The 26649-nt window shown below is 38.9% G+C and overlaps 1 long non-coding RNA gene across 3 annotated transcripts; it reads right to left on the reverse strand.

The window, feature by feature from the left end:
• Nucleotides 1–791: 791 nt before the first annotated feature.
• Nucleotides 792–18208, reverse strand: Gm16357. 3 transcript variants are annotated; one of them, XR_390300.4, is made up of 4 exons: nucleotides 17375–18208; nucleotides 13501–13627; nucleotides 13247–13307; nucleotides 792–977 (listed from the first exon to the last, which is right to left on the reverse strand). It is a non-coding gene; the product is annotated as a predicted gene 16357 (long non-coding RNA). The 3 variants fall into 3 exon arrangements; XR_881041.3 differs by lacking the exon at nucleotides 792–977 and adding an exon at nucleotides 3099–3138; XR_881040.3 differs by lacking the exon at nucleotides 792–977 and having other exon boundaries at nucleotides 13033–13307.
• Nucleotides 18209–26649: the final 8441 nt, after the last annotated feature.

A 26649-nucleotide genomic window follows, 5' to 3' on the forward strand; every position in this document is an offset into this window, starting at 1 on the left:
GGCAATACTTAGGGCCTGGTGCTTGGATTTGCCGTGTTTTTCTGTTTATTCCCAATTGTTTATTGGTTCTCATGCTACTCATGTTAAATTGTTCCCAAATTTCATAATAATCTTGCATTTGAGACACTGAGATTCCCTGCCCCAAGCTGATTATAACTGGGAAAGTAAAGTGCCAGCAGCCAATGGCTAGGGAGGAGACACAGGCAGGATTTTTGGATTCATGACAAGGGGAACAAAGAGGATCTCCATGCCAGTAAAGGAATTGGATGCTGGCTTGAGAGATGGGAAAGACAGAATACCAGCCACATAAGAGCTGTGGAAGAGTAGTCCCAGTGTTCCCCCTTCTGATTGGTTCTGGGGAAGCAGAGATGGGCTATAGATTTTAGTAATTCAGGAGTGCCATAGAGGAGCCATTAGCAATGTGGATGATTGGGAGTGTCCCATCTAATGAGCTGATTTGGCATATTAAATAAAGCTGTTTGTCTTTCATTTCAGACTCCAAAGCATTTGCAAGCTGAGCTAGGAACTTACACAGGTGGCATCCTATAGTAGAGCAGAGTAACAACTGAGTCTACAGAAGGCATCACACCTATAGGCTGAAACACAGTTTTCAAAACTTACTGGAGATTCTCGAATGAAAAACCAATGCTAAGATGTGAAATTAAGGGATGGGGAAAATTGGATTCTTAGTGGAGTTGCTGGTTTTGCTGAGCCATCTAGTTCCTCACCAAGTTGTGCAGGTTCACAACTAAAACAAAAGTTGAGCTGAATTGGTTTGCATAATTCTTGGGTTCATGGAATGTGCTGGGAATCACCAAAATCCTCCATGTTGATCCGGACATCCTTGTTGGTCTGGATTTACCATGGGCCCTTCTCAAAGATTTCTGTCTGTCTCAAATAGTTTGAGCTTGGAGGTGCAGTACAGACAGGTAGCTCAGAAAGAAGAGACAGAGGTCGACAGTAGAAGCTGCCCAGAGCTATAATCAGAAAAAAGAATAGAAATCTATGAGATTTGTTTAATTGCTTTTAGGGATAAATGAGACAGAAGTAATTGTTTAAGAGTGTTTGAGGCGGTCTCTGTGGAGGACCCTAAGGTCCCCAGAGGACTCCCCACAAGGCTGGCACATTAGCACACCCAGTTCCTTGAGATCACTGGTGAGTGGAACACAACATCAGTTCCAAAAAATCCAGAGGGTCTTGTGCTAGCAAAAACAGGGTCAAAGGACATAGTCAGGCCCTAGCACACCCAGAATTTTGGGATCACTGAAACCAGTTTATGTAGAAGAGTACATGGGCAGCAGAAGCAACCAAGCTTCTTGGACAGGGTCCCTACAGGCCTACATTCTCAGCCAGAAGACAGAGCTGGAACCCAGACTCCTGGACACCTTTACTGCCAGAGCAGAATTGGCCTCTGGGGAGGGCTCTGACCTCAGAAATCAGGAGGTGAATCTGAGCTCCAGACTTCTGTGCACCTTCTCTGCAAGAGGAGAGCTTGCCTGCAGAGAGTGTTCTGACCACTGGGACACAGGAGAGAATTAGTCTCCCAGGAGTGCTGACAGGGGTTAAAGAACACAGGAGGAACAAGCTTCAACCAGAGACAGCTAGAACATCTAACACCAAAGACTACCAGATGGCGAAAGGCAAATGAAAGAATCTTCCTAACAGAAACCAAGACCACTGGGCATCATCAGAACCCAGTACGCCCACCACAACGAGTCTCAAATACACCAACACACCTGAAAAGCAAGATTCGAATCTAAAATCTTATCTCATGATGTTGGTATAGGATGTTCAGAAGTGCATTAATAACTCACTTAAAGAAATTCAGGAGAACACGGCTAAAAAGGTAGAAGCACTTAAATAGGAAGCACAAAGAATCCCTCAAGGAATTATAGGAAATCACTGCTACACAGGTAGAAGACCTTAAAGAGGAAAGACAAAAATCCCATAAAGAATTACAAGAAAATACAACCAAAGAGGTGACAGAATTGAACAAATCCATCCAAGATCTTAAAATGGAAGTAGAAATGGTAAAGAAACCCCAAAGGGAGACAACTCTGTAGATAGAAACACTGGGAAAGAAATAATAAACCAGAGATACAAGCATCAGCAACAATACAAGAGATGGACGGGAGAGACCCAGGTGCAGAAGATTCCATAGAGAACATGGATACAACAATCAAAGAAAATGCAAAATGATCCTAACCAAAAACATGCAGGAAATCCGGGACTCAAAGAGAAGACCAAACCTACAGATAATAGGTATAAATGAGAATGGAGAATTTCAATTCAAAGCACCAGTAAATATCTTCAACAAAATTATAGAAGTAAATTTCCCCAACCAAAAAGAGATGCCCATGAACATACAAGGGACCTATAGAACTCCAAATAAACAGGACCAGAAAAGTATCTCCTGACACATAATAATCAGAACAACAAATGAACTAAATAAAGATACAATATTGAAAGCAGTAAGGGACAAAGGTCAAGTAACATATAGAGGCAGGGCTATTAGAATTACACCAGATGGTCCCTTCCAGTCGGTGCCAGCACAGGGTCACTTTGGGCTCAGAGTCGGCGGACATCACTAAGGTCCCTAGAGGACTCTTCTCGTGTACTTAGGACCATTGGTTAGTGGAACACAACTTCTGTTCCAATCCTCTCGCACACGGAACCTGAGACAGCATTAGGGACGCAGAAAACCTGCCTGACCAGAGTTACAAGTCCCTTCCTGTTGGCGCCAGTACCTGGTCACCTTGTGTGCAGAGTTGGCGGACACACCCATGGTCCCTAGAGGACTGTCCACACTAACTTAGGACCACTGACCAGACAGCTCCACACTCCTCAAAGAAAACACCACCTCCAGGCACTGTAACATGCCCAGGATCTTTGACAACAGGATCCTAGGATAAAAAGAGCTTGTTCACACCAGTATTTCAGGGTCTCAGAGGAAGCTTGACTGCCAAAAAGTCTGACACACCCAGAATCTCAGATTCACAGGAGCCCACAAGCAAAGGATCACAGAGAAAGCTGGACTCTTATAAGTTCTGAATCAACTGGGATTGCAGGAACGACAGGCTCCAATCAGATATATTGAGGGCAGCAAATACTTGAGATGATCAGATGGCAGGACGCAAGCTTAAGAACAGAAGCAACAGAAACCAAGGTTACTTGGCATCATTGGAACCAAACTCTCCCACCATAGCAAGTCCTGGATACACCATCACACCAGAAAAGCAAGACATGGATCTAAAGTCACTTCTTATGATGATGATGGAGGACTTTAATTAGGAAATACAGGAAAACACAGGTAAACAGCTAGAAACCCTTAAGGAGGAAACACAAAAATGCCTTAGAGAGTTACAGGAAAATAATACCAAACAGGAGATGGAATTGAACAAAACCATCCAGGATCTAAAAAGGTAATAGAAACAAAAAGAAAACCTAAAGGGAGACAACTCTGGAGATAGAAACCCTAGGAAAGAAAGCAGGAACCATAGAACAACAGAATACAGGATATGGAAGAGAGAATCTCAGTTGCAGAAGATTCCTTAGGGAACATGGTCACAACAACAAAGGAAATGCAAAATGCAAAAAGATCCTAACTCAAAACATCTAGGATATCCAGGATACAATGAGAAGACCAAACCTATGGATAATAGGAGTAGATGAGAATGAAGATTTTTCAACTTAAAGGCGAGCAAATATCTTCAACAAAATTATAGAAGAAAACTTTCCATACCTAAAAAAGAGATGCCCATGAACATACAAGAAGCCTACAGAACTCCAAATAGACTGGACCACAAAAGAAATTCCTCCTGACACATAATAATCAAAATAACAAATGCACTAAATAAAGACAAAATATTAAAAGCAGCAATGGAAAAAGATCAAGTACCATATAAAGATAGGCCCATTAGAATTACTGCAGACTTTTCACCAGAGACTATGAAAGCTAGAAGATCCTGGACATATGTTATATAGACACTAAGAGAAGACAACTGCCACCCCGGGTTACTATAACCAGCCAAACTCTCACTTACCATAGATGGAGAAACCAACGTATTCCATAACAAAACCAGATTCACAAAATATTTTGCACTAATCCAGCACTTCAAAGGATAATAACAGAAGAAAACCAATACAAGGACGGAATCTATGCCCTAGAAAAAGCAAGAAAGTAACCTTACAACAAACCTAAAAGAAGACAGCCACAAGAAGAGAATGCCAACTCTAACAACAAAAATAATAGGAAGCAACAATTACTTTTCCTTAATATCTCTTAATATCAATGGACTCAATTCCCCAATAAAAAGACATAGACTAACAGACTGGCTACACAAACAGGACCCAATATTTTGCTGCTTACAGGAAACCCACCTCAGGGAAAAAGATACTACCCCAGAGTGAAAGGCAGGATAACAATTTTCCAAGCAAACTGTCCGAAGAAACAAGCTGGATTAGCCATTCGAATATCGAATAAAATCGACTTCCAACCCAAAGTTATCAAAAAAGACGAGGGGTACTTTATAGTCATCAAAGGTAAAATCTTTCAAGAAGAACTCTCAATTTTGAATATCTATGCTCCAAATGCAAGGGAAGCCACATTCATTAAAGAAACTTTAGTTAAGCTCAAAGCACATATTGCACCTCACACAATAATAGTGGGAGACTTCAACACCCCACTTTCATCTATGAGCAGATCGTGGAAACAGAAACTAAACAGGGACACAGTGAAACTAACAGAAGTTATGAAACAAATGGATTTAACAGATATCTACAGAACATTTTAACCTAAAACAAAAGGATAATACATCTCAGCACCTCATGGTACCTTCTCCAAAATCGACCATGTAATTGGCCATAAAACAGGCCTCAACAGATACAAAAATATTGAAATTGTCCCATGCATCCTATCAGATCACTATGGACTATAAGGCTGATCTTCAATAACAACATAAATAATAGAAAGCCAACATTCACCTGGGAATTGAACAACGCTCTCCCCAATGATACCTTGGTCAAGGAAGAAATAAAGAAAGAAATTAAAGACTTTTTAGAGTTTAATGAAAATGAAACCACAACATACCCAAACTTATGAGACACAATGAAAGCAGTCCTAAGAGGAAAACTCAAAGCTCTGAGTGCCTCCAAAAAGAAAGCAGAGAGAGCACACACTAGCAGCTTGAAGCACAACTAAAACCTCCAGAACAAAAGGAAGTAAAATCACCCATGAGGAGTAGATGGCAGGAAATAATCAAACTCACTGCTGGAATCAACCAAGTGGAAATGAAGAGAACTATACAAAGAATCAACCCATCAAAGAGCTGGTTCTTTGAGGAAATCATCAAGATAGATGAACCCTTAGTCAAACTCACTAGAGGGAACAAAGACAGTATCCTAATTAACAAAATCAGAAATGAAAAGGGAGACATAACAACAATCCTGAGGAAATAAAAAACACCATCAGATCGTACTACAAAACTGGAAACCTGGAAGGAATGAACAAATTCTAGACAGATACAAGGTACCAAAGTTTAATCAGGATCAAAATAATAACCTAAACAGTCCTATATCTCCTAAAGAAAAGGAAGCAGTCATTAATAGTCTCCCAACCAAAAAAAGAAAAAAAAGAAAAAAAAGAAAAGACCAGTACCAGATGGGTTTAGTGCAGAGTTCTATCAGATCTTCAAAGAAGACCTAACTACAGTTCTTTTCAAACTATTCCACAAAATAGAAACAGAAGGTACCTTATCCAATTCATTCTATGAAGTCACAATTACTCTGATACCTAAACCACAAAAAGACCCAACAAAGATAGAGAACTTCATCAGGGAAAAAGACAGACACTACCTCAGAGTGAAAGGCTGGAAAACAATTTTCCAAGCGAATGGTCTGAAGAAACAAGCTGGAGTAGCCATTCTAATATCGGATAAAATCGACTTCCAACCCAAAGTTATCAAAAAAGACAAGGAGGGACACTTCATACTCATCAAAGGTAAAATCCTCCAAGAGGAACTCTCAATTCTGAATATATACGCTCCAAATGCAAGGGCAGCCACATTCATTAAAGACACTTTAGTAAAGCTCAAAGCACACATTGCACCTCACACAATAATAGTGGGAGACTTCAACACACCACTTTCATCAATGGACAGATCGTGGAAACAGAAACTAAACAGTGACACAGTGAAACTAACAGAAGTTATGAAACAAATGGATCTGATAGACATCTACAGAACATTTTATCCTAAAACAAAAGGATATACCTTCTTCTCAGCACCTCACGGGACCTTCTCCAAAACTGACCATATAATTGGCCACAAAACAGGCCTCAACAGATACAAAAATATTGAAATTGTCCCATGCATCCTATCAGACCACCATGGCCTAAGGCTGATCTTCAATAACAACATAAATAATGGAAAGCCAACATTCACGTGGAAACTGAACAACATTCTTCTCAATGATACCTTGGTCAAGGAAGGAATAAAGAAAGAAATTAAAGACTTTTTAGAGTTTAATGAAAATGAAGCCACAACATACCCAAACCTATGGGACACAATGAAAGCATTTCTAAGAGGGAAACTCATAGCTCTGAGTGCCTCCAAGAAGAAACGGGAGAGAGCACATACTAGCAGCTTGACAACACATCTAAAAGCTCTAGAAAAAAAGGAAGCAAATTCTCCCAAGAGGAGTAGATGGCAGGAAATAATCAAACTCAGGGGTGAAATCAACCAAGTGGAAACAAGAAGAACTATTCGAAGAATTAACCAAACGAGGAGTTGGTTCTTTGAGAAAATCAACAAGATAGATAAACCCTTAGCTAGACTCACTAGAGGGCACAGGGACAACATCCTAATTAACAAAATCAGAAATGAAAAGGGAGACATAACAACAGATCCTGGAGAAATCCAAAACACCATCAGATCCTTCTACAAAAGGCTATACTCAACAAAACTGGAAAACCTGGATGAAATGGACAAATTTCTTGACAGATACCAGGTACCAAAGTTAAATCAGGATCAAGTTAAGGATCTAAATAGTCCCATATCCCCTAAGGAAATAGAAGCAGTCATTAATAGTCTCCCAACCAAAAAAAGCCCAGAACCAGATGGGTTTAGTGCAGAGTTCTACCAGACCTTCAAAGAAGATCTAATCCCAGTTCTGCACAAACTATTCCACAAAATAGAAGTAGAGGGAACTCTACCCAACTCATTCTATGAAGCCACAATTACTCTGATACCTAAACCACAGAAAAATCCAACAAAGATAGAGAACTTCAGACCAATTTCCCTTATGAATATCGATGCAAAAATCCTCAATAAAATTCTTGCTACCCGAATCCAAGAACACATTAAAGCAATCATCCATCCTAACCAAGTAGGTTTTATTCCAGGGATGCAGCGATGGTTTAATATACGAAAATCCATCAATGTAATCCATTATATAAACAAACTCAAAGACAAAAACCACATGATCATCTCGTTAGATGCAGAAAAAGCATTTGACAAGATCCAACACCCATTCATGATAAAAGTTCTGGAAAGATCAGGAATTCAAGGCCAATACCTAAACATGATAAAAGCAATCTACAACAAACCAGTAGCCAACATCAAAGTAAATGGAGAGAAGCTGGAAGCAATCCCACTAAAATCAGGGACTAGACAAGGCTGCCCACTTTCTCCATACCTTTTCAACATAGTACTTGAAGTATTAGCCAGAGCAATTCGACAACAAAAGGAGATCAAGGGGATACAAATTGGAAAAGAGGAAGTCAAAATATCACTTTTTGCAGATGATATGATAGTATATATAAGTGACCCTAAAAATTCCACCAGAGAACTCCTAAACCTGATAAACAGCTTCGGTGAAGTAGCTGGATATAAAATTAACTCAAACAAGTCAATGGCCTTTCTCTACACAAAGAATAAACAGGCTGAGAAAGAAATTAGGGAAACAACACCCTTCTCAATAGTCACAAATAATATAAAATATCTTGGCGTGACTCTAACGAAGGAAGTGAAAGATCTGTATGATAAAAACTTCAAGTCCCTGAAGAAAGAAATTAAAGAAGATCTCAGAAGATGGAAAGATCTCCCATGCTCATGGATTGGCAGGATCAACATTGTAAAAATGGCTATCTTTCCAAAAGCAATCTACAGATTCAATGCAATCCCCATCAAAATTCCAACTCAATTCTTCAACGAATTAGGAAGAGCAATCTGCAAATTCATCTGGAATAACAAAACACCTAGGATAGCAAAAGCTCTTCTAAAGTATAAAAGTACCTCTGGTGGAATCACCATGCCTGACCTAAAGCTTTACTACAGAGCAATTGTGATAAAAACTGCATGGTACTGGTATAGTGACAGACAAGTAGACCAATGGAATAGAATTGAAGACCCAGAAATGAACCCACACACCCATGGTCACTTGATCTTCGACAAGGGAGCTAAAACCATCCAGTAGAAAAAAGACAGCATTTTCAACAAATGGTGCTGGCACAACTGGTTGTTATCATGTAGAAGAATGGGAATTGACCCATTCCTCTCTCCTTGTACTAAGGTCAAATCTAAGTGGATCAAGGAACTCCACATAAAACCAGAGACACTGAAACTTATAGAGGAGAAAGTGGGGAAAAGTCTCAAAGATATGGGCACAGGGAAAAAATTCCTGAATAGAACAGCAATGGCTTGTGCTTTAAGATCGAGGATTGACTAATGGGACCTCATGAAACTGCAAAGCTTATGCAAGGCAAAAGACACCGTCAATAAGACAAAAAGACCACCAACAGATTAGGAAAGGATCTTTACCTATCTTAAATCAGATAGGGGACTAATATCCAATATATATAAAGAACTCAAGAGGGTGGACTCCATAAAATCAAATAGCCCCCTTAAAAGATGGGGCTCAGAGCTGAACAAAGAATTCTCACCCGAGGAATACGGAAAGGCTGAGAAACACCTGAAAAAATGTTCAACATCCTTAATCATCAGAGGAATGCAAATCAAAGCAACCCTGAGATTCCATCTCACACCAGTCAGAATGGCTAAGATCAAAAATTCAGGTGACAGCAGATGCTGGCGAGGATGTGGAGAAAGAGGAACACTCCTCCATTGTTGGTGGGATTGCAAACTTGTACAACCACTCTGGAAATCAGTCTGGCGGTTCCTCCGAAAATTGGACATAGTACTACTGGAGGATCCCGCAATGCCTCTCCTGGGCATATATCCAGAAGATGTCCCAACCGGTAAGAAGGACACATGCTCCACTATGTTCATAGCAGCCTTATTTATAATATCCAGAAGCTGGAAAGAACCCAGATGTCCCTCAACAGAGGAATGGATATAAAAAATGGGGTACATTTACACAATGGAGTACTACTCAGCTATTAAAAAGAATGAATTCACGAAATTCCTAGGCAAATGGTTGGACCTGGAAGGCATCATCCTGAGTGAGGCAACCCAATCACAAAAGAACTCAAATGAAATGTACTCACTGATAAGTGGATATTAACCCAGAAACTTAGTATAGTGATATATAAGGTACAATATGTAAAACATATGAAACTGAAGAAGAACGAAGACAAAAGTGTGGACACTTTGCTCATTCTTAGAATTGGAAATAATCACCCATGGAAGGAGTTACAGATACAAAGTTTGGAGCTGAGACAAAAGGATGGTCCATCTAGAGACTGCCATATCCAGGGATCCATCCCATAATTAGCCTCCAAGCGATGACACCATTGCATACACTAGCAAGCCTTTGTTGCAAGGACAGTGATATAGCTGTCCCTTGTGAGACTAGGTCGGGGCCTAGCAAACACAGAAGTGGATGCTCACAGTCAACTATTGGATGGATCACAGGGTCCCCAATGGAGGAGCTAGAGAAAGTATCCAAGGAGCTAAAGAGATCTGCAACCCTATCGGAGGAACAACATTATGAACTAACCAGTACCCCAGAGCTCTTGAATCTAGCTGCATATGTATCAAAAGATGACCTAGTCGGCCATCACTGGAAAGAGAGGCCCATTGGTCAGGCAAACATTATATGCCCCAGTACAGGGGAATGCCAGGGCCAAAAAATGGGAATGGGTGGGTAGGGGAGTGGGGGGGGGCACTTTTGGGATAGCATTGGAAATGTAATTGAAGAAAATACGTAATAAAAAAAAAGGGAAAAAAATAGAGAACTTCAAACCAATTTACCTCATGAATATCAATGCAAAAATACTCAATAAAATTCTTGGTAACCGGATCCAAGAACACATCAAAAGGATCATCCATCATGACCAAGAGGGCTTCATCCCAGGGAAGCAGGGATGGTTTAATATACGGAAATCCATCAACATAATCCACTATATAAACAAACTCAAAGACAAAACTCACATGATCATCTTGTTAGATGCTCAGAAAGCAGTTGACAAAATCTAACACTCATTCATGATAAAAGTCTTGGAAAGAGCAGGAATTCAAGGCCCATATCTAAACATAATAAAATCAATCTACATCAAACCAGTAGCCAACAACCAAGTAAATGGAGAGAAGCTGGAAGCAATCCCACTAAAATCAGGGACTACACAAGGCTGCCCACTTTCTCCCTTTCTATTCAATATAGTACTCAAAGTCCTAGCCAGAACAATTAGACAACAAAAGGAGGTCAATGGGATACAAATTGGAAAGGAAGAAGTCAAAATATCACTATTTGCAGATGATATGATAGTATATATAAGTGATCCTAAAAATTCCACCAGAGAACTCCTAAACCTGATAAACAGCTTCAGTGAACTAGCTGCATATAAAATTAACTCAAACAAATCATTGGCCTTTCTCTACACAAAGGATAAACAGGCTGAGAAAGAAATTAGGGAAACAGTACCCTTCACAATAGTCACAAAAAATATAAAATACCTTGGTGTGACACTAAGGAAGTGAAAGATCTGTATGATAAGAACCTCAAGTCTCTAAAGAAAGAAATCAAAGAAAATTTCCGAAGATGGAACGATCTCTGATGCACATGGGTTGGCAGGATCAATATAGTGAAATTAGCTATCTTGCCAAAAGCAATCTACAGATCCAATGCAATCCCCATCAAAATTCCAACTCAATTCTTCATCGAATTAGAAAGGGCAATTTGCAAATTCATCTGTATTAACAAAAGACCTAGGATAGGAAAAATTCTTCTCAATGATAAAAGAATCTCTGGTGGAATCACCATGCCTGACCTAAAGCTGTACTACAGAGCAATTGTGATGAAAACTGCATGGTACTGGAATAGCGACAGTCAAGTAGACCAATGGAATAGAATTGAAGATTCAGAAATGAACCCACACACCTATAGTAACTTGATCTTTGACAAGGGAGCTAAAACCATTCAGTGGAAAAGAGACAGCATTTTCATCAAATGGTGTTGGCACAATTGGCAGTTATCATGTAGAAGAGCGCGAATTGATTCATTCTCATCTCCTTGTTCTAAGGTCAAACCTAAGTGGACCAAGGAACTCCACATAAAACGAGAGACACTGAAACTTATCTAGGAGAAAGTGGGGAAAAGCCTTGAAGATATGGAGAAAAGTTCCTGAATAGAACAGCCATGGCTTGTGCTGTAAGGTTGAGAATTGGCAAATGGGACCTCATAAAATTGCAAAACTTCTGTAAGGCAAAAGACACTGTCAATAAGACAAAAAGACCAACAACAGATTGGAAAAGAATCTTTACCAATCCTAAATCAGATAGGGGACTAATATCCAATATATATAAAGAACTCAAGAATGTAGACTTTGGTTACATTCATAGGGTTTCTCTCCTGTATTTCTTCGTTTATGTATTCGGAGATGACTGCTTATTACAAAGGCTTTACCACATTGGTTACAGTAATAGTCTTTCTCCCCATTATGTGTTCTTTCATGCCTTTGTCTATAGACTATGATATGCAAAGGCTTTACCACATTGAATAAATTCAGAGGGTTGCACTGCAATACAACTTCTTTCATGCCTGCAAATACAATTAGCACACGTGAAATCTTTCTCACATTGAGTGTACTGATGAGTCTTTTTATCTGTATGAATTCTTTTGTAATTTGGTTTCATTGAAAAGAGCTATCTAATGTTAACATAATATGACTTTTACATTCAAAGGTGTTCTCCTTCATTATGGATTGTTTTACATCTTTGAGGATACATGAAATGGGAACAGTACTGATTATCTGGCTCACATTTATAGCATACTTTTAAAAGGTTATTCACATATTTGAAAAAAACAGGAAGAACTCTGCATTCACAAATTTTTTTATAATGAGAGTAATACTACATTTGGAACATGAACAACTGCAAACAGAAGAAAATTTCTACTACCCTAATTCTTATTGTGATTTTCAGCAGTTTGAGTTGGTATTTGTCCCCAATAATGTTGGAAAACTAATTATTTATAAACTTATAGCACATTTAGAATGTCTACTCAAAGTGTGGTATACTGCATATCCTCTAATCATTCTGGAAAAGTGAAAGGTGTGTGGCTTCTTTCAATGCCCCAATGCTCACAAGGCTTGTATCCATCCTAACCTATGACATCCATATCAAAAGAGAATAACAAGTGAATAAGTTCCATTTTATATTCACACAGCGGACTTTTTTCGCCACAGAGATGTGGTACAGAGCTAAGGCTTTACCACAAAACCATTCTTGAATCTTATAAACTGTCCATCTCACTAAATTTAGCAATGTTATTACAAGTATTTCATTAAGCTCAGATATAGTATGGATTATTTGCTTATTACTAGATTTTAGACATATACGTGTCACCTAATCACTTTGTGTTCCTTTGCAATAGCTAAGTGATATGAGACTGTAGAGACACTTTTACAGCATGGCTCTACTAGGCTTGATTTAAACACTAATATACATACATACATATATATATATGTATATATATATATATATATATATATATATAGATAGATAGATAGATACACACACACACACACACACACATATATATATATATATATATATATATATATATATATATATATATGTTAAGCCATTATTTCTCTGTCTTTGAACTAATGGAATGCCTGGCAAAGTATAATTACATACCTGCTATAGACATATATGATTTTATGAAATTCAGTAAATATCCATAAGTGAAAGGAGTGCTTATTGTACCCTAATGATTTTCTTTACAACCTGTAGCACACGTTAAACTTTCTTTATAGGCATTTTCTCACCAGCTTGCAGAGGAAAATTACCTTCCATGACTTCTAGAAGTTTGAAAATGGTCTTCAATTGTATGTTCTTCCCAAATGTACCCTAAAACACAGCACCAGAGAAAGTATGTTACATTATTGGAAATTAGGCAATATTTAAGTTACTAACTCCCTTGAACTTTAGAACCATGAGTGATTTATTCATCATATTCTTCCTCATTCTCAATTGAAATTACAAAAACAAATAACAATAACACAGACATTTTACAAAGCAAATAAAAAAATCATAATATTACCTATAGCTGAGAGATTCCTATAGGTCTCTAGCATCACATCTTTGTAGAGATTCTTCTGAGAAGTCTCAAGCAAAGCCCCCTCTTCCTGAGTGAAGTTCACATGCACGTCATCATAGGTGACTAAATTCTAAAAGATTCAATGCATGTGTACATAAAAAAATATGACACAGACAAGAATGTAAATGTGTACTTCTAAATGAATATTTGCTGACTGCCCTGCCCACCCACAGAGTATTTTTATCCAGTCTTTCACAGTTGGACAACAAAAATTTAAGTAAATAAATGATCCCTGGGAACCTGATGCCATTGTATTAAGATGTTAATACATGGAATCATGCAGAATGCTGCAAGACCTTCTCTCATTTTTGCTCCCTGAGACCCAATATACAAGACTGCCCTTAGGACTGAAGTTTCCTCTCATCTGTCCACGCTACCTGCAGATACAAAAGACCCTTTTCATCTTCCCTTCCCTTCTAGCCACATGTCTGTGTCTTAGCCCTCAAATAAGGGCAGACACACCCTCCTCAACCATAGTCAGTCCTCCTTAAGCAGTCTGTCTTAAAACCAAGCCCACTATCTCTTACCCTAGACACATTGCTCATAGTAGCCCACAGAGCAGCAAAACAATATCAGGGAAAGCTTCCTCTGTCCATTTCCATGTGACCAATTTTCAACTTTTCTTAAATAACTAAAGCAAATACATCAGGAACAATGTGATCTTGACCAATGTTACCTGTGCTAGTGTGTGTATAGAAATAAAATAAAATCATATTTCATGACTCTAATAAAAATAACTCAAAGTGACTCCTAAACTTTTATAATTCTGACCCTACAGATACTACTGATCTGTCTTCCAAACAGAGAGGCCCCATACTCCAGAGTTCTCTCTGTAATTGTAGATGGTCAGAAAGTTGGGCTATGGCTCTATAGGTGATCATGACCTAGTAATTTCAGGCAAAACCAGCCCCACTCCAGCCCATATACAAAACAATGCTTCCTTCCATATGCATTATGTTCCAATCTGTCCTATCCACCCACCCAGCACCATCAACACCTGAGAAACTTCTGCATGTCAGAAGCTCCTTTTGTAACCAAGAATTGAATTTCTGTGAATCATGCCATTTTGACAATAGGTAACAGAAAGGTAAAAGGAATCTAATCAAATATTTCTGAAGGATGATCGTGATCAGCTCTTTACTACTAACTTCTAAACTATTCATAAAATTAATCACACAAAACTGAATACAGAACAGTCACAAATTCTAGAAATCAAACCATTGTGTTTCTAATGCTGCCCTACTGCACAACAAAGGCAATGCCTGTATATTCACACTGCATAGAGACATTTAAGTTCCATACCTTCCCACTCCCAGGGCTACCGAGCCTTCTGGACCCCTGTAAATCCACACGCAAGAAGGGTCAAAGGACAAGAGCCTCTGCTATGATCACCACATGGACCAACAGAACCACACTCTGACCCACAGTCCATTTAGGAGCAGCAGATCAGACTCAAATAGCTCTGCAGACTTGCTCCTCCTGTACTTTCAAAGGAGATTACTATAATAACCAGGGAATGGCTTGTGGTCTTCCAGGCAGTTTGTAACACATGCATCTGAGGAAAATCCTGTAAAGAACTTGCAAGCTATCTTCCCCTAGTGTTCCTGATTGTTAGGCCTGCCCATAGTCCCTCATTAGCTTGGAAAACCCAGCTGGGCCTCAGGGCAACAGCAGCTCCTTCACGGTTGGATCACAGAGCAAATGACTCAAACAGCTGAAACCTTCCAAGCTCTGATGTTCCATCCTACATGCAGACATAGCCCTAATCTCAAAAATGTACATTTAAAAGAATGTTCTAGTCCTGCAGACCAAGTATTTTATATTTAAAAGGCCCATGGTCCTTTCTTTGTATATTCAATTATGCATGCAATGTCCTGTGCAGCCATCTCTATTTCTTAATATGAAAGTCTTGCAGCTGAACTGAAATAAAATTCATACATTAACAATAATTTAAAAGTAAAAGTGGCTATGAATTTTAAAGCTAGAAGCAGTTAATGGGAGAGAAAAGGGAAGACAAAGATGAAATTAAAAGTAAAGGATAGCATTGCTCCTAGGTATGGTGGAGGAGAAAGTATATTATACACAAAAGTGAGAACATAGCCAGACCTAGTTATATTTGGGATGGTATAGAGTAGACATAACCTTGAACTTTGTGGAGAGAGGAAGGAGGGGAGAAGCAAGAGTTAGACCAGGAGATCAGGATGATTAATGATAGATAAAAAGGCCAGTTCCCAAATGGTTGGATTCCATAAGGAATGGCAGCTGGGAGATTGGCAGCCCTACTCCTGGGGTTGATGGTGAGGTATGCCAGCAATATGCTGTAACAGAGAGGGACCATGATCTCATTTGTCATTGCCCTAATCTGGGAAATGCCACAAAATGTCCAGTATGGAATTTTACTGATTGTGTAAAATTGATTACTTGACTCCTCATGGTGAATGTCAACTACTGCCAAAGCAGAAAGGCCTCACCTACCTTATTCCTCCTCCTTTTCTGTGCTGCAAGTAGACCAGCTTCAAAGTTGGTCAGTGAACTCAACCTTATACCTGTCCCTCTTTATTTGTAATCCCCTAATTTGTAACCCTGTAACCCAGGGAGGTTAGACAACACTCATTCCCTGGTGTCTTTTGTCTCACTAATCAGTCAGAACCCAGCCTGAAAGCAGTTGTAGGACTGTTTTCCAAGCCCTGGGCAGCAGAGGGAGGATTAGGAGTTCAAAGCAAGTCTGATTACATGGCACAAAGAAAGTAAGAGCTACAGGAGATGTTTCTCTAAACAGACATATATAAAATCTCTTTAAAAATAAGAATGAGCCGGGCAGTGGTGGTACACACCTTTAATCCCAGCACTAGGGAGGCAGAGGTAGGTGGATTTCTGAGTTCGAGGCCTGCCTGTATACAGAGTGAATTCCAGGACAGCCAGGGCTACACAGAGAAACCCTGTCTCAAAAAAAAAAAAAAAAAAATTAGGAATGAAATTCTTAAATTTGGGGAAATATTGGGTAACAGAAACAAGTAAGAGATCAATATGCATAAGAAAAATGAAATTTATAAAGGATTACCAAAAATTAACTTTTTAATAAGATAAATATAATTGAAAAAATATATTACTGATTATTTGAAAACAATCAGGCCCTTCCTGGTAGAAAGAATGGCATTAATGAGATAGTGCTTGACCTTGCCCCTAAGTGCTTTGTTAACTACTGAGATCTCTAATCTGACACACACAGAGACAGCTAATGGCATGTGTTTTACATTTGGGAGCTCAATTAAATATGTCAACAAGGATTGCACAAATCTACATAATACAGATCCTAAAATGGGAATTCATTACCCACTGGCTCAAGCTAACCTGCCCAAATAAAACACTCTTCAATCTAGGTTTACTAAATTATATCCATAAATGGATACAGTCTATGAAATTACAAAATCATTCTCACTGCCTGAATCAGGTCCATCTCCATAACAGTGACCCCTGCAGCACACTCCCTTTTCCTTTGGTCTGTGACCTAGCTCTTGTCTGCACTGTTTTACCTGACAGTATACAGTAAGCTGTTCCTCTGGTTCTCATCCTGCCAAGTATATTTCCACACACAAACCCCTGCCACAAAGGTTTTGTCCAGATGCTGCCAGTTAATAAATTTATTCATAGGCTACAGCCGGGTCCAAGGAGAGACTAGGTCCACAAAGCAGCACACAGATGGCCCCCTATGCCTGGCTGACGCTTACCATCCATGCGCTGGAAAGACCTACCACACAGTCATTCTTTGGTAAGAAGCTTGCTCCCCAGGCTTTATGGGAGATGACTTCGTACTTACCATGTCTGAAGTTCTGATCTTGCCTGATTTACCCTCCCAGCACTCACTGAAGACACCTAAGAAAGCAACACATAGAAACACTCAGGTCACCTGAGTTAAAGAGAGGAACTCAAGGGCTTAGTACCCGGAAGAGCCACCTCCTCTTCTGACTGGCAGCTCCGTGTGGAGTTTCTGATTGGCTACTGAGTCTTGAATGACATGAGCACCACCCTTAGGGTTAGAGTGTATTGAAGGTACACAGCTTAGTGGTTCCAGCCTGGTCCAATCCTTTTGTAGATCTGCAGCTTTGTTCTACAGTAGCTAGTGTGTCTCCTCCAATAGCCGACCTGTCTTTCCTCCCGCCAATTCCTTGGGAGGAGCTAAGATTCCAGATCAATGCTGTTTACCTGCCTGCTTCTTCCCTTTGTGGGCAGTGCCCCTTTGTTCACTGCTGTGCAAATTTAGAACTTGCCTGATGTCAAAGCACTGCACTCAGGAGGCACTTCTTCCTCCTAGAATCAAGCTGAATAGCTTGCATAGCCCATCAGTCAGCTTACATTGGAGTTAACAATTTGTCCCACAAGTGGACAGTTGGCCAGGATATTAGCAATTAAAGAAATTAAAGAGCGATTTTAGGAAACAAGATTTTGTTCTGTGGCTTCCGACTGGGTTCAGGTCCACTGCATGTATGTTCCACGTGAAGGTTATGAGCAAGCTTCAGATCAGAGCAGGAAGCACATAACAGACACGGTGGCTTTGCTCGCTTTCCTTGTCTTCGTGTGTATAAGGCATGGATCGAGAACCAAAATACAGAGGCAGAATAACCATACAAATAAAATTCTTTGAGAGAGAGAGAGAGAGGGAGAGAGAGAGAGAGAGAGAGAGAGAGAGAGAGAGAGAGAGAGCGGGAGGGAGGGAGAGGGAGGGAGGAAGAGGGGGGGAGGAAAGGAAGAAGGAGAATAAAGAGAGTAGAGGTAAGAGGCAAGATAGAGAGGAAAAGAAAAACAAAATGAATAATTAGATAATGAAAGCACTGAAGAATTGGGACAATACAATAATTCTTACAATCATTTCAGGTGTTTAGAATCAGTACCTTACAATCATGTTCAAAATGAATATTGCCAAGCATGGTAGTATGTGCTATCAATCCCAGAAGTTTGGAGGCAAATTCATATTCCTGAATTTCCAGCCACACTGGTCTCCATAGTCACTTCCATAATATAACCCATTTCAAAAAGGTCTAGTTTTTAAAAGGGTAGATATGTTTACACTGTCAAGAACCAGGAAGAAATGACCAAAATGATGTGAAGTAAAAATGTATTTTATTTCCAGGTCAATCTTGCATTCTCCTCTGAATTAGGAGAGATGTTCAGCCTAGAGTACAAACAGAGAAACTTTTTGTAGTCAAATTCAAGGGTAAGATGCATACTAATTATCACAAACTGGAATTGCTTTGCAGTTAGTAATACAATTAAAATCTGCAGTTTTAAAAACATATCATGAACAGTCGAAGCAATTTATACTGTGTAAATCTCAAGATTATAGAGGAAAAACAAGTCAAAATGACAAGTTGGCCTTTAACTTGGGACATGATTAGAGAAAACACCATTATTAACAATATAGAATTAATCAAACTTTATCTTTAGGATTAATTTGGAACAGAAAATAAAAAATAGTTCTTTACAGGCCCTTAAAAATATAATTGTGATGTTTATCGTTGTTGTTGTTCTTGAGAGAGTGCCTTATTTAGAATGTCATCCCAACTTGATTCACTAAATATACCATAATTTACAACATTTATTGTATGTGTAATAAAGATTAGTATAATGCCCCAGTGTAAGTGAGTGCCAGGGCAGGGAGGCAGGAGTGAGTGGTTGGCGGAACACCCTCAAAGAAGCAGGGGTAGAGGTAGGGAATAGTGAATTGGGAGGAGAGAACTGAGAGAGGGGATAACATTTGAAATGTAAATAAAGAAAATATTCAATAAAAAATAAGAAACTGTCAGAAAAAGAAGGAGTAGTATGTATGTAATCCTATGCTTTTGGACCTCAATTCTTTACATGAATCTTCAACACAAGATGGAGTTGAGACTTTATTTGGTATTGGTTGGGTTATAAGTAAAGGAGAATGTCCTTAAAATGGTTGCTTTTTAAGAGAAATATATAATTGCCAATCTTGGAATCACTGATAATTTCAACGGCATGGAACAGATCATAGTGCCCTAGAGATAGTTGGAATAGTGTTCCTCCCTGTTTTCTGAAGTTAGAAGTGATTGTTTTCTGTGTTCTGATTTTCCATGTACTCTTTTGTATATTTATTTCTATTGATATCATAAAACACACCACAGAAAAAAGAATTTATAATTGAAGGCATCATTTTGGGCTTAGAGTTCCAAAGCATTAGAGTCACTAGTGGCAGCATAAACACATGACATCCAGTAGAGCTGAGAGCTCATATTTTGAACCTGAGACAAGAGGTAGCTAGCAAAGTGAGCATGGTCAGAAGATATTAAAACCTGAATATGCACCCATATGACACATCTTTCCAAAAGGCCACACCTATGCTTCTTTGAAAACAGTCCCACCAACTAAAAAATAAGTATTGAAACATATAAGTCTATGGGAGCCATTCTCATTTAACTGTCACATGTTTTTTCAAAAGCCAAAACTACTTTTTTCTGTCCTCACTGTACCATATGCTTAAGAGAGATTGTTATCTTTCATAAATCCAATGTCACAAAAGAAACAATCCTTAGCAGAAATAATCAGAACATAGGAAAAAATGAACTGACCAAATGAGACCAAAATTTAACAGTGAAAACAACAAAACTTATAACTTCCAGTTCAGCATCTTGGGATTATGGTGAAATTGCCTTAACCACAAGGTTTTAGGTACTCCCACTTCTCCAGCTCTGTCACTTGCAGCAAACATAGCTTCTTTTCAGCAAGCTCCATTAACCATTTGTAGCTTTCCTCAAAGCTGGTCCTTGAAGATCTAATATCTCGTGTTCAGTATTTTATTTTATTTTATTTTATTTTATTTTATTTTATTGAAAGTGGGTTACTTGGCACGCAGGGATCATTCAGTGGTTAAGAGCACTGTTCAAACCCATTACTTTTCCTAGGTCTCACACATCTGATCAACATGGTCTTTAATTACACTTCCAAAAGAACCATAAATCAAAATAGTTGGGTATAAGCTACTATTGGCATTGGAAAAGACCTTTAAAATCTTAGGTTCCAAATATGTAATTCCTCAAAAAACAATGATGCAAATTGAACTATGAGGGGCTTCACAAATCTAAAGGAAAGAAAGTAGGTGTGCTGTGAGCCAACTTATCAGACAGATACTAAGGAACATTTATGTTAACATAAATGAGACCTTTCCTATAAGTCCTGATATAGATTAAAAACTTAGTGGCATAAAAATATTCCTCTGTTGCCAAGTTCCAATCCTGGGCTAAAAGGAGTGTTCTGAGAGAAGGGGTATCTGGGAGCATCAAAAATAAAGGGAAGGCAGTTGAATCATCACTACAGGGTAACAACCTATGCTCTGCTGGAAACAGTCTTCTACCCTGCGTTCATTCTGTTCTGTGCTCATTTTGTCTGATCTGCCTCTCTGGAGATCTTCAAGCAGCTCTCCATGAGAATCTTCTACAAGAAATTCTCTTTTGCTATTCTAAAAAAATTCTCTTAGTAGGTCATCTCTTGGAGATCAGAGTCCAGTCTTTTATTTTACATACCAATCCAGTCATTTACTCCAAGTTTCCGTTTGATTATCTTAAGAATGTGCATCCCTGAGCACACACCTGATTCTTAGCAGAAAGCAAGTACACATTTTCTTTTAATATTGCAGAAGAATTTAGAGGTCTTCATGCCTCTCTGTTAAGCACAGATACTAAACTAGTTGAGTGCAACCCAGTCCTGAAATTCCATTTCCAAAACACCTGGACTTAACCTTGATCTGTTCCAGGCTGATATTGAACTCAGGAATCTGTTTGGCTTTGTAAATATAAAAAACAGCTATAACAACAAAAACTTATCTTGGTTAAATCTCTTGTGATCACCACTCTCTAAGTCTCATTATCTTCTATATCCTTCCTTAGTATCTGTCTGATAAGTTGGCTCACAGCACACCTACTTTCTTTCCTTTAGATTTGTGAAGCCCCTCATAATTCAATTTGCATCATTGTTTTTTGAGGAATTACATATTTGGAACCTAAGACTTTAAAGGTCTTTTCCACAGCCCTAAGGGCTGTCCTGAAGTTTGCAGCATTTACCATTTTACTGAGACATTAGCCACCCCTTTGCCTCCTGGTCTTGTAGCCATAATGGAATCATTAATATTAACAGGGAAGACATTCTTTAAAGCAATATTGTAATGGTCTGTATATTCTTGGACCACAGAGTGGCACCATTTGGAGGTGTGGCCTTGTTAAAATAGGTATGACCTGTTTGGAGTATGTGTGTCACGTTGGGTGTGGGCTTAATACTCTCAAGCTATGTGCCTGGAAGGCAGTCTTCCACTAGCAGCTGTTGGATGAAGACATAGAACTCTCAGCTCTGCCTGCACCATGACTGCCTGGATGCCACCATGCTCCCACCTTGATGATAATGGACTGAATCTCTTAACCCATAAGCTAGCCCCAATTAAATGTTGGTTTTTTTTTTTTTTTGCTTGTTTGTTTGTTTGTTTTTTTTTTTATAAGACTTCCTTGGTCATGTTGTCTGTTCATAGCATTAAAACCCTGACTAAGACATCTTGTGTTCTCCTGAACGGAAGTATTTACAGAGACAAAGTTTGGAGCAGAGGCTGAAAGGATGAGCATCCAAGACTGCCCAATCTAGGGATCCATCCCATAAACAACCACCAAAATCAGACACTGCTGTAGATGCCAACAAGAGTTTGCTGACAGGATCCTTCAGTCTCTGCTCCAAACTTTGTCTGTAAATCCTTCCACGGTTATTTTGTTCTCCCTTCTAAGAACAATTGAAGTATCCACACTTTGGTCTTCCTTCTTCTTGAGTTTTAAGTGTTTTGCAAATAGTATCTTAGGTACTCTGAGATTCTGGGCTAATATCCACTTATCATTGAGTGCATATCCTGTGTGTTCTTTTGTGATTGGGTTACCTCACTCAGGATGATATCCTCCAGATCCATCCATTTGCCTAAGAATTTCATAAAGTCACTGTTTTAAATAGCTGAGTAGTACTCAGTTGTGTAAATGCACCACATTTTCTGTATCCATTTCACTGTTGAGGAACATCTAGGTTCTTTCCAGCTCTGGTTACTATAAATAAGACTGCTATGAACATAGTGGAGTTTGTGTCCTTATTACAAATTGGAACATCTTCTGGGTATATGCCCAGGAGTAGTATTATTGGATCTTCTGGTAGTACTATGTCCACTTTTATGGGGAACCACCAAACTGATTTCCAGAGTGGTTGTAAATGCTTGATAGCCCACCAGCAATGGAGGAGTGTTCCTCTTTCTCAACACCCTCAAAAGCATATGCTATCTCCTGAATTTTTGATCTTAGCCATTCTGACCGGTGTGAGGTGGAATCTCAGGGTTGTTTTGATTTGCATTTCCCTGATGATTAAGGACGTTGAACACTTTTTCAGGTGCTTATCAGATATTCTGTATTCCTCAGTTGAGAATTCTTTGTTTAGCTTTGTACCCCATTTTTTAATAGGGTTATTTAGTTTTCTGGAGTCCACCTTCATGAGTTCTTTACATATACTGGATATTAGTCCCCTATCTGATTTAATATTGGTAAATATCTTTTCTCAATCTGTTGTTAGCCTTTCTGTCTCATTGACAATGTCCTTTGCCTTACAGAAGCTTTGCAATTTTATGAGGTCCCATTTGTTGATTTGCGATCTCACAGCACAAGCCATTGCTGATCTGTTCAGGAATTTTTCCCCTATGCCCATATCTTTGAGGCTCTTGCACATGTTCCTTTCTATAAGTGTCAGTGTCTCTGGTGTTATGTGGAGTTCCTTGATCCACTTACACCTGAGTTTTGTACAAGGAGATGAGAATGGATAAGTTTGCATTCTTCTACATTCTACCCACCACTTGAGGTAGCACCATTTGTTGAAAATGCTTTCCTTTTTCCACTGGATGGTTTTTGCTCCTTTGTCAAAGATCAAGTGACTTCCTCCTTTCCAGTATGAATCCCCTTAATCTCCTTTTGTTGCCTAATTGCTCTAGCTAGGATTTCACGTACTATGTTGAATAGATAGGGAGAGAGTGGGCAGCATTGTCTAGTCCCTGATTTCAGTGAGATTGCTTCAAGTTTCTCTCCATTTAGTTTGATGTTGGCTACTGGTTTGCTGTATATTGCTTTTATTATCTTTAGGTATGGGCCTTGAATTCTTGATCTTTCCAAGACTTTTATCATGAATGGATGTTGGATTTTGTCAATTGCTTTCTCAACATCTAATGAGATGATCATGTGGTTTTTGTCTTTGAGTTTGTTTATATAGTGTATTTTGTTGATGAATTTCCATATATTAAACCATCCCTGCATCTCTGGTATGAAGTCTACTTGATCATGAGGGATGATCATGTTGATGTTCTTGGATTCTGGCTAAGGGTTTATCTATATTGATGATTTCCTCAAAGAACCAGCTCCTGGTTTGGTTGATTCTTTGTATAGTTCTCTTCATTTCCACTTGGTTGATTTCAGCCCTGAGTTTGATTATTTCCTGCCATCTACTCCTCTTTGGTGAATTTGTTTCATTTTGTTCTAGAGCTTTTAGATGTGCAGTCAAGCTGCTAGGGTGTGCTCTCTCTAGTTTCTTTTTGTTGGCACTCAGAGCTGTGAGATTTCCTCTTAGGACTGCTTTCATTGTGCCTCCTAAGTTTGGGTATGTTGTGGCTTCATTTTCATTAAACTCTAAAACGTCTTTAATTTCTTTAATTCTTCCTTGACCAAGTTATTGAGTAGAGTGTTGTTTAGGTTCCACATGAATGTTGGCTTTCTATTATTTATGTTGTTACTGAAGATCAGCCTTCATCTGTGGTGTTCTGATAGGATGCATGGAATTATTTCAATATTTTTGTTCTGTTGAGGCCTGTTTTGTGACCAGGCCAGTCAGTTTTGATCAGTTTATGGACAGTTTTGGAGAAGGTACCATGAGGTGCTGAGAAGAAGATAAATCCTTTTGTTTTAGGATGAAATGTTCTACAGACAATTGTTAAAATTGGTTCATAACTTCTGATAGTTTCACTGTTTCTCTGTTTAGTTTCCATTTCCAGGATCTGTTCATTTATGAGAGTCGGGTATTAAAGTCCCCCACTATTATTGTGTGAGGTGTGATGTGTGCTTTGAGTTTTAGCAAAGTTCCTTTAATGAATGTGGATGTTCCTGCATTTGGAGCATAGATGTTCATACTTGAGTGTTCATCTTGGTAAATTTTACCTTTGATGAGTTAGAAGTGTCCCTCCTTATCATTTTTGAGAACTATAAGTTAAAAGTCAATTTTATTCAAATGGTCCCAGCTTGTTTCTTGGGACCATTTGCTTGGAAAATTTTTTTGCAGCCTTTTACTCTAAGGTAGTGTCTGTCTTTGTCCTGGAGGTGGGTTTCCTGTATGCAGCAATACGTTGGGTCCTGTTTATGTAACCTGTCTGTTAGGTATTAAGAGATATTAAAGAAAAGTAATTGTTTTTTCCTGTTATTTTTGTTGTTAGAATTGGTATTCTGTCCTTGTGGCTATGTTCTTTTAGGTTTGTTGAAGGACTACTTTCTTGCTTTTTCTAGGGTGTAGTTTCTGTCCTTGTGTTGGAGTGTTCTCTTTATTATCCTTTGAAGGGCTGAATTTGTGGAGAGATATTGTGTGAATTTGGTTTTGTCATGGAATACTTTGATTTCTCCATCTATGGTACTTGAGAGTTTTGCTGGGTATAGTGGCCTGGGCTGGTACATGTTTTCTCTTATGGTCTGTATAACATCTGTCCAGGATCTTGTTGCTTTCATAGTCTCTGCTGAGAACTCTGGTGTAATTCTAATAGGTCTGTCTTTATGTTACTTGACACTTTTCCCTTACTGCTTTTAATATTCTATCTCTATTTAGTGCATTTGTTCTGATTATTACGTGTAGGGAGGAATTTCTTTTCCGGTCCAGTGTATTATGAGTTCTGTAGGCTTCTTGTATGTTCATGGGCATCTCTTTCTTTAGGTTAGGGATGTTTTCTTCTATAATTTTGTTGAAGATGTTTACTGGCCCATTAAGTTGAAAACCTTCATTCGCATCTATACCTATTATCCTTAGGTTTGGTTTTTTAATTGTGTCCTGGATTTCCTGGATGTTTTGGGTTAGGATCTTTTTGCATTTTACACATCCTTTTATTTTTGTATCCATGTTTTCTAAGGAATCTTCTACACCTGAATTCTCGCTTCCATCACTTGTTTTCTGTTGGTGATGCTCAAATCTATGACTCATGATTTCTTTCCTAGGATTTCTATCTCCAGAGCTGTCTCCCTTTGGGTTTTCTTTATTCTTTCTACTTCCATTTTTAGGTCTTGGATGGTTTTGTTCAATTCCTTCTCCTGTTTATTTGCATTTTCCTATATTTCCTTAAGGGATTTTTGTGTTTCCTATTTAAGTACTTCTAGCGGTTTAACTGTGTTGTCCTGTTTTTCTTTAAGGGAATTATTAATGTCCTTCTTAAAATCCTTTACCAGCATCACGAGATATGTTTTTTTGGGTTATCCAGGGTTTGCTGTGGTGGGATTACAGGTTTCTGGTGATGCCAAGTGTTTTTGGTTTCTGTTGGTAAGATTCTTATGTTTGCCTTTTGCCATCTGGTAATCTCTGGTGTTAGATGTTCTAGCTGTCTCTGGCTGGAGCTTGTTCCTTCTGTGTGTCTGTTAGCCTCTGTCAGTACTCCTGGGAGACCAGCTCTCTCCTGAGTTCCTGGGTCAGAGCACTCCCTATAGGCCAACTCTCCTCTGTCAGGAAAGGTGCACAGAGGACTGAGGATCAGCTCCACCTCCTGGCTGAGGAAGAAGGACTGAAGGGATCCTGTCCAAGAATCTCTGTTCCTTCTGTAACCCACGTGCTCTCCTGTGTGGACCCGCCTCAAAGACACCCTGGATAGAAAATTAGCAATAGCATTTCTACAAACCAGGAGAAGATAGCCTAGTAAAAAGAGAGCCCAAAAATCAATGCAGGCATATATAGTCAACAAAATTTTGTCCCCAAAGTACTCTTTGAGTCATCTCTTTAACCACTCAGGGCCCGTTTTTTCATTTATTTTTAAAGGTTCTTAATGGTTAGACTTTC

Source organism: Mus musculus, chromosome 2 (genome assembly GCF_000001635.26).
Source record: "Mus musculus strain C57BL/6J chromosome 2, GRCm38.p6 C57BL/6J".
Lineage (NCBI taxonomy): Eukaryota > Metazoa > Chordata > Mammalia > Rodentia > Muridae > Mus > Mus musculus.